The 12,302-nt window shown below is 43.4% G+C and overlaps 1 long non-coding RNA gene across 1 annotated transcript; it reads left to right on the top strand.

Annotated features, from left to right (window-relative positions):
• The first annotated feature begins 3,493 nt into the window (after nt 1–3,493).
• LOC128852286 (uncharacterized) lies at nt 3,494–9,729 on the top strand. The gene is made up of 2 exons (XR_008450032.1): nt 3,494–5,796; nt 6,833–9,729. It is a non-coding gene; the product is annotated as an uncharacterized LOC128852286 (long non-coding RNA).
• The last annotated feature ends 2,573 nt before the right edge of the window (nt 9,730–12,302 follow it).

Raw genomic sequence — 12,302 nt, 5'->3', positions numbered from 1 at the left:
CCAGATAATCTCCTTTTCTCCAGATACTTGGTGATGATATCCAGAATGACCTTTCCATCACCTTTCCAGGGATGGAGGTGAGGCTGACTGGCCTCTAGTTTCCTGGGTCCTCCTTCTTGCCCGTTTTTGAAGACTGGAGTGACATTGGCTGTTGTTGAATCCTCAGACACCTCTCCTGTTCATGATGATCTTTCAAAGATAATGGAGAGCAGCTTAGCTGGCTCTCTCAGCACTCATGAGTGCATCCTATCAGGACCCATGGGTGTCCAGTTTCCCTAAATTATCTCTAACCAGATGCAGCATCTGGCGGCACTGCAGCCGAGGCTGCCCCAAACTTTCACATCCCCAAGTAAACTTCTTTTTTTTGTTAGAACAAGCACCCCACCTCTTCTCGTTGATTCTTTCACCACTTGTGTCATCAATGTTTTGCAGGAATCTCTGCAAGTTCCTGTCCGGCGCAGGAAACCTGCTCCCCCCACCCGGACAACTAACCCCCAGATAACCCTCAGAAATAAATATGAAACGCTGCAGGTGGAACCTATCCCCCAGGAAGAAGCAGAGGAAGAAGGAGATGGTCCCCACAGCCTAGAAACATTCCCTAGGCTCCAGCATCCTCGGAGGGCCCTAAAAACATCCTCTGTCAAGAAAAAGAGGAGAGTGATCATCTTAGGGGATTCCCTTCTTAAAGGAGTGGAGGGACCCATCTGCAGACCGGACCCGCTCCACAGGGAGGTCTGCTGCTTGCCGGGGGCATCAGTGAGGGATATCAATAGAAAACTCCCTTCCTTGGTGAAGGAAACGGATTACTATCCCCTGTTAGTATTTCAATTAGGTAATGATGACTTACAGCGCAGAAAGCTGAAAGCCATCAAAAGAGACTTCAGGGCTTTAGGGAGGATGATGGAGGGCTCTGGAGCACAAGTGGTGTTTAGTTCTATCCCAATACTAAGGAATATGGAACAGGAGGTCAGGGACATACAGATGATTAATGCCTGGCTCCGAGCCTGGTGTGAGGAGAGAGGCTTTGGCTTCTTTGATCATGGGGTGACCCACCCACCCCCAGGTTTTCTTACTAGGGATGGGTCATACTTGTCTCCAAGGGGGACTAAAGTTATCTCTAAAAATCTAGTTAGGCTCTTAAATAGAGCTTTAAACTAGATGTGAAGGGGGAAGGGGAGGAGACCAGGCTAGTTGAGAATGAGCCTGGAAGTGGGAAACCGGCGGCTGAGAAATGGTGTGCTGGAGAGGACCACCAGTACACCACAACAGGGCAAGTGAGGGCGAGTACAAGTGGGGACAGTAAGGATGAAACTGGGTCTGTGGAATTAGTTATTCCAAGGACAAGTCAATCGAGAATAAACTCTCTTCCCTTTACGAGGGCTGAAGGTTCATCAGCCCAGCTGAAGTGCATTTACACCAATGCACACAGCATGGGCAATAAGAAGGATGAGCTGGAAGCTGTTGTAGGGCAAGGTGACTATGATGTCATTGCCATCACAGAAACGTGGTGGGATGACTCACATAACTGGAGTACAGCTATGTTGGGATATAAACTCTTCAGGCGGGACAGGAAGGGTAGGAAAGGAGGCGGGGTAGCCCTCTATGTTAAAGAGTGCTTTGATAATCTTGAACTGGATTACGGTGAGGATGGGATCGAGTGCCTATGGGTTAAAATCAGAGGAGCCCACAAGAAAGGGGACTTTGTGATAGGAGTCTGTTACAGACCACCCAGCCAAGAAGAAGCAGCTGATGAGCTCTTCTATAAACAGCTGGGGACAGTCTCTAAATCTCTGCCTCTTGTCCTTGTGGGTGACTTTAACTTTCCGGATGTCTGCTGGGAGTACAATACAGCAGAAAGGAAACAGTCTAGGAGGTTCCTGGAGTGCATGGAAGACAACTTCCTTGCACAACTGGTTAGTGAACCAACAAGGGAGGGTGCCTTCCTAGACCTGCTGTTTGTGAATAGAGAAGGTCTTGTTGGGGATTTGACGGTTGGAGGACGCCTGGGATTAAGCGATCATGAGATGATAGGGTTTTCAGTTCTAGGTGGGATAAAGAAGGGGGTTAGCAAAACAGTCACATTAAACTCCCAGAGGGCAGACTTTGGCCTGTTCAGAAGGTTGATTAGCAAAGTCCCGTGGGAAACAGTCCTTCAGGGCAAGGGAGCCCACGAGGGTTGGGCGCTCTTGAAAAATTAAATCCTAGCAGCTCAAGAGCAGGCCATCCCTGTGTTCCGGAAAAGGAGCCGGCGGGGGGAAAAGCCAGCTTGGTGGAGCAGGGAGATCTCAAGATATGTCAAAAATAAGAAGAAGTTCTATGTGCTTTGGAGGAAAGGACAGGCATCTTGGGTGGACTACAGGGAGGAAGTGATATCGTGCAGGGAAAAAATCAGGAGGGCCAAGGCCCAACTAGAAATAAAACTCGCTAAGTCTGTGAAAGACAACAAAAAGTCTTTCTACAAATACATTAACAGGAAAAGGAGGACGAGGGAGAATATCCAGTCTCTATTGGATGCAGAAGGAATAACAGTGACAGGGGATAAGGACAAGGCTGAGGTACTTAATGCCTTCTTCGCCTCAGTCTTTAACAGCAAAGAAAGTTGTTCCTTCTGTTTACAAATCCAAGAGTTAGAGGGGCAGAATGAGGCTCCTGTGATCCAAGAGGAGGCGGTTAGAGACTTGCTTGCCCAGCTAGACTCCCACAAGTCTATGGGGCCGGATGGGATCCACCCAAGAGTATTGAAGGAGCTGGCGGATGTCCTTTCCAAACCCCTATCCATCATCTTCCAGAGGTCCTGGCTGACTGGGGAAGTTCCACTAGACTGGAGGCTGGCTGATGTTGTGCCCATCTACAAGAAGGGTTGCAGAGAGGATCCGGGGAACTACAGGCCTGTCAGTCTCACCTCAGTGCCAGGGAAAGTCATGGAACAGGTAATCTTGAGTGCTATCATGAAGCACATGCAAGAGAACTGGGTGATCAGGCCCAGTCAACATGGGTTTACGAAAGGCAGATCTTGCCAAACTAACCTGATCACCTTCTATGACGAAATCACTCGACTACTGGATGGGGAAAAGGCTGTGGATGTAGTCTTCTTGGACTTCAGTAAAGCCTTTGACACAGTTTCTCACAGCATTCTGCTTCAGAAACTGTCAGCCTCTGGCCTGGACAGGCACACACTCTCCTGGGCTGAAAACTGGTTGGATGGCCGGGCCCAGAGAGTGGTGGTCAATGGAGTTAACTCCAGCTGGAGGCCAGTAACAAGTGGAGTTCCTCAGGGCTCAGTACTGGGTCCAGCTCTGTTCAACGTCTTTATCAATGACCTGGATGAAGGCATTGAGTGCACCCTCAGCAAGTTTGCAGACGACACTAAGCTGGGAGGAAGTGTTGATCTGCTGGAGGGTAGGGAGGCTCTGCAAAGGGATCTGAACAGGCTGGACCGCTGGGCCGAGACCAATGGGATGAGGTTTAACAAGGCCAAATGCTGGGTCCTGCATTTGGGGCACAACAACCCTATGCAGCGCTACAGACTGGGGGAAGAATGGCTGGAGAGCTGCACGGAAGAGAAGGACCTGGGGGTGCTGGTTGACAGCCGACTGAACATGAGCCAGCAGTGTGCCCAGGTGGCCAAGAAGGCCAATGGCATCTTGGCTTGTATCAGAAATGGAGTCACCAGCAGGTCCAGGGAGGTTATTCTCCCTCTGTACTCGGCACTGGTGAGACCGCACCTCGAATACTGTGTTCAGTTCTGGACCCCGCACCACAAGAAGGATGTTGAGGCTCTGGAGCGTGTCCAGAGAAGAGCAACAAAGCTGGTGAAGGGGCTGGAGAACAAGTCTTACAGGGAGCGGCTGAGAGAGCTGGGGTTGTTTAGCCTGGAGAAGAGGAGGCTGAGGGGAGACCTTATTACTCTCTACAACTACCTGAAAGGAGGTTGTGGAGAGGAGGGAGCTGGCCTCTTCTCCCAAGTGACAGGGGACAGGACAAGAGGGAATGGCCTGAAGCTCTGTCAGGGGAGGTTCAGGTTGGATATCAGAAAAAAATTCTTCACAGTAAGAGTCATTGGGTACTGGAACAGGCTGCCCAGGGAGGTGGTCGAGTCGCCTTCCCTGGAGGTGTTTAAGGAACGGGTGGATGAAGTGCTGAGGGACATGGTTTAGGGAGTGTTAGGAATGGTTGGACTCGATGATCCAGTGGGTCCTTTCCAACCTTGTGATTCTGTGATTCTTGGACTCTGTGTGCCTAACTGTGTTGTCTTCCACGCAAATACCAGGATGGTAGAAATCCCACATGAGAACCAGGGCCTGTGATTCTGAGGCTACTTACAGCTGTCTGTAGAAGGCCTTGTCAACATGCTCTTCCTGCTCAGCTGGCTTGTAGTACATACCCACAGCGATGTCAGCCATATTAGCCAGCTCCTTGATTCTTGCCTATAAGCTCTTGACTCATTCTTCATCCAACTCTAGGCAGAGCTCAATACATTCCAGTTGCTTCCTTACATCAAGAGCAATTCTACCACCTTGCCTTGCTGCCCTGTCTTTTCTAAAACATGCATAGCAGTCCATGACAGGATTGTAGTCATGTGAGCTATCCCACTGTGTTTCTGTAGTTGCAATGAGATCATAGCCCTACAAGCACACACAGATCTCTGGTTCCTTCCTGTTTATTGCTCATGCTGCGCGCACTGGTGTACAGGCATTTCAGAGTGATAATGCAGTTTTCTCTGCAGTGGTGCAAGAGGATTCACCAGAGCCATACAAACCCTTGAGATGGCTGGTTGCCTGGTTCTTGTAATAGGGGGTAGCTAAGGAACACCTGCTGCTGCTCTGGTTGACTTGGCTTATTCCACAATGGATGCAATGTCATGAGCATTGCTATTTTGGACCCCAGCCCCCCTGCCCCAGCCTGAATCCTTCAGATTAAAGCCCACCTTACCAGACTGACTGGCCTGCTGTGAAAAATTCCCTTGCCTCTTCCAGATTGGTGGATTCTATTCCTCCCTAACAGGTTATAGGTATTGGAGAATGTCCCGCTGCCGTAAAAGCCAAAACCCTCACAATGGCACTAGCCACTTAGCCAGGAGCTGACATGCATATTATGTCTGTTTCTGGCTGTGCTTACAATTAAGGCTGCTAGTGGGATTTTCATAGCCAAATGGGCCACTCTGAATAAGTTCTTTTCTGCATCATAGTAGTGGCATAGGCAACAAGGAATGATTTTCCTTTCTGATGCAGGAGCAGGACTGAAATCAGTGAAATCGGTAAAAGACTTTCTGTTGAATCCAGCCAGTTATGAAAGGCAGTAGTCTTATACATGGACTCGCCTATACCCTGCTTTGTACCTTTACATCTTACCCACATATAGCTCTGTGTCTTTTAGAAATAAAAATCTTGTATTTATACCGTATTACTCAGTGTTTCCTTTAGTTTGACTAAGAGAATGAAAAATCAGGTCCAGTAATTTTTTCCTGCTTTGCTAAAGAACAGACGATAGAACAATAGAAGAGGCAACAAACTTCACAGAATGCAGAACTGAGCGCCAAGGGGCTATGTAGTATTTATCAGGAAGCATCAGCAGGCTACATAATACTAGATGTTTTTTTCAAGTATAACCAGAGATGGTGAAAATTGTCACTGTTCATTACACTTACAATGCATTAAACTTAGATTAGGGCATCTGGATTTCACTTTTATTCATTTATGTTACTCTTGTGCCTAGGACCCTTGTAATGGTGTAAGGAATAGGACACTCTTCAGTAATTCTCTTCAGTGGCAGAAATTCCATCACAGTCTCGGCATGGTAAATTAAATTAAGTAAACCAAACAGAAATCATTAAAGAACATTGTAAACTAGTAGTAGTAGCACTGTGGTAGAGAAACGGTAAGAAGTCACAGAGAGAGCAGAGCTCGGGTTTATGTTTGAAGTTGATATAATCTTGATAACTAAACACAGCCCACAACTGTTTGCCAGATCATAAAAATGTAAATAATTTGATCTGTTTCATGGAAGTGCAGCTGCCTATGTCATGATGGTGGAGCCACTGAGGCAGCTTTTTGGTCAGTAATTAACAAAATTTAACATTTGCACAGAAAAGATCAGAAGCAGCTTGCTTGTGAGTTCTTATTTTTATTAGATCTTACCATAGAATCCAGCATATTTTTCAAGAAATGGCAACAACACCCATTAAATACATGTTCAGATTTCTGAGCTCTATCAGAGTGAAGCTGGAGAGAAACACAAGTACTGCAAATTTAATTAAATTAAAATATATGAAATAGTAACAAATGAGACTGCTTAATATTAAGACCTGCTTGTTAATGTTTCTGATAATTACCTGAATAAGGGATAGACACACCTTATTGTTTAACTTCTTTTTGAAGATAATATGATCACTTGCATGTGTTGTGTTGTAGAAGATACTTGGCGTTTTCTCCATTATGAGAATCACAAAGACTCTGTCTGTGTGAAGGCACCTAATTTTCTTTAGCAAAGTAGCATGTGAGAGTGATAGGTGCAGGCACAGACAGAAGCTGAATATAATTTGTGGAGTTGAATGAACATTGTAGCACCACTTATGAAAGATTTTGAAAGGAGCTCTTTGAGGACAGTGAAAAAATATTTATCTGATGTTTTGAATACTGCTGCTTCCCACAGACAATTATGAAATTAGTAAGAGGAATAATAAGCTTTTAATTTACTTGCTTTGTCTCTTGCACATAAGCTAAGAAAAAAAAGATGAGACATATTAGTAAAACTTCAGCTTTCATATCTTTAATGAGATAAAATGAAGATTCATCTTAGAACAAGCTGATTTAATGCCTTCTGATCTTTAAAGAGACTTACACTCTGACAAGACCTGGTGAACTACATGCTGGTCAGTCTCGCCTGGAAAGATCATGGAGCAGATCCTCCTGGAAACTCTGCTGAGACACATGGAAACTAAGGAGGTGGCTGGTGACTACCAACGTGGCTTCACTAAGGGCAAATAGTATCTGACAAATTTGGTGGCCTACAATGAGGCGAGAGCCATTGTTGGATAAGAGAACAGTAACTGACATCATCTACTGGGACTTGGGCAAATCATTCAACTCTGTCCCACATGACATTCTTGTCTTTAAATTGGAGACGTGGATTTGATGGATGGACCATTCAATAGATAAGGAATTAGCTGGATGGTCACACCCAAAGAGTTGTGGTCAATGTCTCAGTGAAGACCAGTGACGAATGGCTTTCCACACGTGTTGGTATTGGGATCAATGTTGTTTAGCATCTTTGTTGCAGACATGATTAGTGGGATTGAGGGCATCTTCTGCAAGTTTGTCGATGACACCAAGCTGTGTGGTGCAGTCAACACACTGGAGGGAAGGGATGCCATTCAGAGGGACCAGGACAGGCTTGAGATCTGGGCCTGACTGAACCTCATGTTCAACAACACCAAGTGCAAAACGCTGCGCCTGGGTTGGGACAATCCCAAACACAAATACAGACTGGTCAGAAAACGAATTGAGAGTAGCCCTGAGGAGATCAGCATGAGTCAGCAAAGCATGCTTGCAGCCCAGAAAGACAACCATATCCTGGTCTACATCAGAGGAAGTGTGACTGGCAGCTTGAGATCTTCCCCATCTGCTCTCATGAGACCTCACCTGGAGTACTGCATTCACTTCTGGGGTCCCCAGCACAGGAAGGACATGGATCTGTTAGAGTGCATCCAGAGGGATGGATGTGATCTATCTGGACTTCTGTAAAGCCTTTGACACGGTCTCCCACAACGTCCTTCTCTCTAAATTGAAGAGATATGGATTTGATGGGCGGAATCTTCAGTGTAAAAGAAACTGGTTGGACAGTTGTATTCAGAGAGTAGTGGTCAATGGCTCGAAGTCCAGATGGCGATCCGTGACAAGTGGTGTCCCTCAGGGGTCCATACTGGGATCAATGCTGTTTAATATCTTCATCAGTGATACAGACAGCAAGATTGAGTGCACCCTTGGCAAGTCTGCCTATCACACCAAGCTGAGTGATGCAGCTGTCACACCAGAAGGACAGAATGTCATCCAGAGGGACCTGGACAGGCCTGTGCAAACCTCATGAGATTCAACAAAGCCAAGTGCAAGGTCCTATACCTGGGTCAGGGCAATCCCTGATTTCAGGATGATGTGACTGGGAGCTGCCCTGCAGAGAAGGACTTGGAGGTGCTGGTTAATGGGAAGCTCGACATGAGCCAGCAATGTGCGCTCACAGCCCAGAAGGCCAACCATATCCTGGGCTGCATCAAAAGAAGCATGGCCAGCAGGTCGAGGGAGGTGATTCTGCCCCTCTATTCCTCTCTGATAAGACCTCATCTGGAGTATTATTTCCAGTTCTGGAATAGTCAACATAAGAAGGATATGAAGCTGTTGGAATGAGTGCAGAGGAGGGCTACAAAGAGGATCAGAGGGCTGGAGCACCTCCCTTATGAGGTCAGGCTGAGAGAATTGGGCTTGTTCACCCTGGAGAAGAGAAGGCTCCGAGGAGACCTTATAGCGACCTTCCAGTACCTGAAAAGGGCCTACAAGAAAGCTGAGGAGGGACTGTTTACAAAGGCTTGTAGTGATAGGACTATGAGCAATGGGTATAAACTGGAGAGGGACAGATTTAGACTAGACATAAGGAAGAATTTCTTCACCATGAGAGTGGTGAGGTACTGGAACAGGTTGCCCAGGGAAGTTGTGGATGCCCAATCATTGGAAGTGTTCAAGGTCAGGTTGGATGGGGCCTTGGGCAGCCTGATCGAGTGGGACGTGTCCTTGCCCATCGCAGAGGGATTGGAACTGCATGATCTTTAAGGTCTCTTCTAATCCAAACTATTCTATAATACTATGATTCTATGATCCTTATGCAGCAGAAACTCAGTTTAAACTTTATTTCTTGTCGTGAGTCAGGGGAGTGTTCTTTTCAAAGCTGTATCTATTCAAACATTAAATGTATCAATACATGTGTTCTTTCTATAAAAAAATGTCAGTAATATTTTAACAAATTGTACTTGATGTTATTTTTGTGTACAAGTGATTAACAGTGCTTTTTATGCTTTACCCAAATTGTTTTCTTCATTACTTGTGTTCAGTTACAGTCTCAGAGAATTACTATCCACTGTGTGATAAATAACTTATTGAAACTATTCCAAAACAAATAGTTTTATAAACATTTACCATTTCAAACCAATTATATAATTTGAAAAGGTCTAATTATTTATGGCTTCACCTCTTGCCTTAAAATTTTAAAGATATGTAGATTAAGGTGGGGTTTTTTGCAGTTACAAGTACCACTTTAAACATCTGTAAATTGCTGAACATAAATCTGAGTTGCTCTTATATTTCAAGCAAAACTTTGGCTCTTGTGTTCTCAGGGCAACGACTGTGAGTAATTTTGCACACTATCCTGTGTTTTACAATGGCTGGTTGCAGATATTAATGGAAAACTGTGCCAGGAAAAAAACACATATGGAGATAACCAGTTACTAATCCCTGAAGAAGTCTGCCTAATTATATTTTAATGTGTTTATGCATCTGTTGTGGTGATGAGTCCTGCAGTGTTCTGTGTAATAATTTCTTTTTCCTTTGTTTTTGATTGTAACTTACCCTTCTTAACTTTTGTACTATGAGAAATGCTATTATTTTGTATTCAACTTTTCTGTCTGCATTTATGATTTCGTGGACCTATGTCAAATTATAATGATGTATCTTTCTTCTAAACAGGGGACGTATAATCCATTTCATTTCTGCTTTTAATGCAATCTGTTCCATTACTTGTCCTACCTACAGTTTCCTTCCTTAGATGAGATAACCAGACGTGCATAGTATTAAGCAGCAATATGCTCATCAGCAATTACCACAATGCCACAGAGATTCTTTTGACTCCCCCCACCTCGTTCTTTTCCAAATAATAATTCCCAAAGCTCTTAAGAACAAAACAGCTTAAATCTGCATATTGATGTGTTCTTAGAGGATCAACTGCCAAGGAAAGACAAAGTTTACATTTCAAGAAACACTACTGATTTGAGCAGGTAAATAGAGATTAAAGGGTCTTAGTTTCAGAGGACAGATATTCATCAAGTTGAGAAATTCACTCCTTAGGGCTTCACAAACTTGTTTTTGAAAGTTAAGTCTATTGAGGGTGCTTGTTATGTGTATATTAGCAAATCAAGGGATTCTTTCAGCTTTTAAAAAGTAGACATTGTTTCATCATGCTTTCTTTTCCGCTTTCACACAGAGAAAAGTATTGAAACCTGGAGATCATCATGGCAAAAAATTCGAGGTCTGATTTTTTCACATTTAGCAGCCTTTGTTTTGTCCACACCTTGTAAACAGAAATAAGTAAGCCCTTTGAAAATTAAATTTCCTTTTTTTTTTTTTTTTTTTCCTTCTTTTTTTCCACAGCCACCCCTTCTCCTTCCCTATCAGCCAGTCTGCTCAAGCTGTGAGATCTCTTCTGTTTCTTGTCTGGACTGTGTTCATTAGCTATGTTTTCTTCAGTTATGACAGACTTTGAGAGGCAATCTTTTTAATGATTTGTCTGTCTCACTCTATTAATTTATGTAACATTTATGTTAGACACCCCCCCCACACACACAATTAAAGCTTCAATAGCTTTAACGTTCATTAGTTCTTTGCATAAATTTGTATTGTTTATGAAGGATCAGAACATGCACATTATGTTTAGTATTTTATTCAAACATTTACTCTTTGTTTGAGGCGGGAAGTGAAAAGGTGCATTTTAGGGCATAGCTGAGATAACTCATTGCAAGAGATATGAGGTCCTGCTCATAGACTACTAAATATTGCACTTGTTTTGGAGATCAGAGGTACCTCTGATCTCGCTGAAGTGGTTAGTTTGCACTATCTTTGGTTTATTTATAGAAACCTGTGCTGCACTAATGTGAATAATATTGACAATGAAGTGTAATTACCTGTTCTCCCATGTGTCTCAGGGATGATGTACTCTGACATACAAACTGTCATTGTGTGCAGTGATACAAAACTGGTAAAGAGTGAAAACTGGATTGCTTGCTGAGTCTTCCCTGCTGCATATGACATTCAGCATAGCTTACAGTTTTGCTTCTCTGCTAGCAGACCTGCTAAGAGAGAAAAGACAACAAAGATAAGATAAGAGGAACATGAGAATATCTTCTTTCCAAAAATGTGTTCTCTAGCTGAAGTTCTGAAAATAAAGAAAATAACATTTTTTTCCAAAGCTTGACTGCCAGTACCCGGTGGCAATATAAATTCAGAAAATTTGTAAGAGAAAAATAATGTATCTGAGGGAAACTTTGATTCATTTTAACCTACTAGAATGATCTACAGAGTTTCATGATTTGAGGTATAGGTAATAAACATATCATCTGCCCTAGTGCAGAAGATAATTGTGGCTGCTGAGCAGTTCTTTATTGAACAAATCTGCGATGATGTTTCATGAAACAGTCCACAAAGAGATGGAGTATGTCCTATGACAAGCCTTTTCTGTATTGTAAATGATAAAAAGATTTACATGTGGCCTGTCAAGCACTCAGTTGTTTCTTAAGGGGGAAATGATGACGGTTTGGAAGCAGCTGTTACTTGTGTTATAAGGTGATCTTACAGCCCGAAACACAGTAATATATTTTGCGTAAAACTGCTCTGAGTTGGATCATGAAAACTATAGTCATTTTACATCTATGGAGACTTTTAACTCTTTCTTAATTAGCTTCCTCAAATCAACTAAATATTTCAACTGTCCATGTTCTACTTTGCTAAAAGTTGAACCAAAACAAAATCAACTTCATCCTGGCCAGATTCAGACACACCTCAGACTTGGTAAGTTTCACTGGCCTCAGTTTTAATCTGATCTGCAAATGGTATTGATTTTGCCAGCTTTCACAATTTTCCTTGAAGTCCTGCCTACTGGAAACATCTAATTGGGGAAAATCTTCCGTTAAATATTTTTAACTAATTAAGCTGTCATGGTTGTGGAAAAAGATGATAAAAAGTGTAAGTCAGTGTGTTCTCTCAACAATAACATTTGATTAGGATTGGCAATAAATCAGGGTGGAGAGGGTTGGTATTTCTAGGCTGCTAAATCCTGGAAGGTAGGGTAGCCCATGGTTCACTCTTCATTAGTTTTCTCTTCTTTTCCATTTACTCATGGACTACACTTTTCTTTGTCCTTCTCTGTACCTTCTCTTTTTGACTCGTGTTTTTTGCTAGTTGTAAACTCTTTCTCACTTCAGCTGCTGTAATAATTGTCTCTATGCTTGTGTTATTTATTTACACTTCAGTTGAGGCCTTTTCCTCAAT

The sequence above is a fragment of the Cuculus canorus genome, chromosome 5 (genome assembly GCF_017976375.1).
Source record: "Cuculus canorus isolate bCucCan1 chromosome 5, bCucCan1.pri, whole genome shotgun sequence".
NCBI lineage: Eukaryota > Metazoa > Chordata > Aves > Cuculiformes > Cuculidae > Cuculus > Cuculus canorus.
Note: the sequence above shows the minus strand (reverse complement) of the source record. Positions and strands in the feature narration are given on the sequence as shown.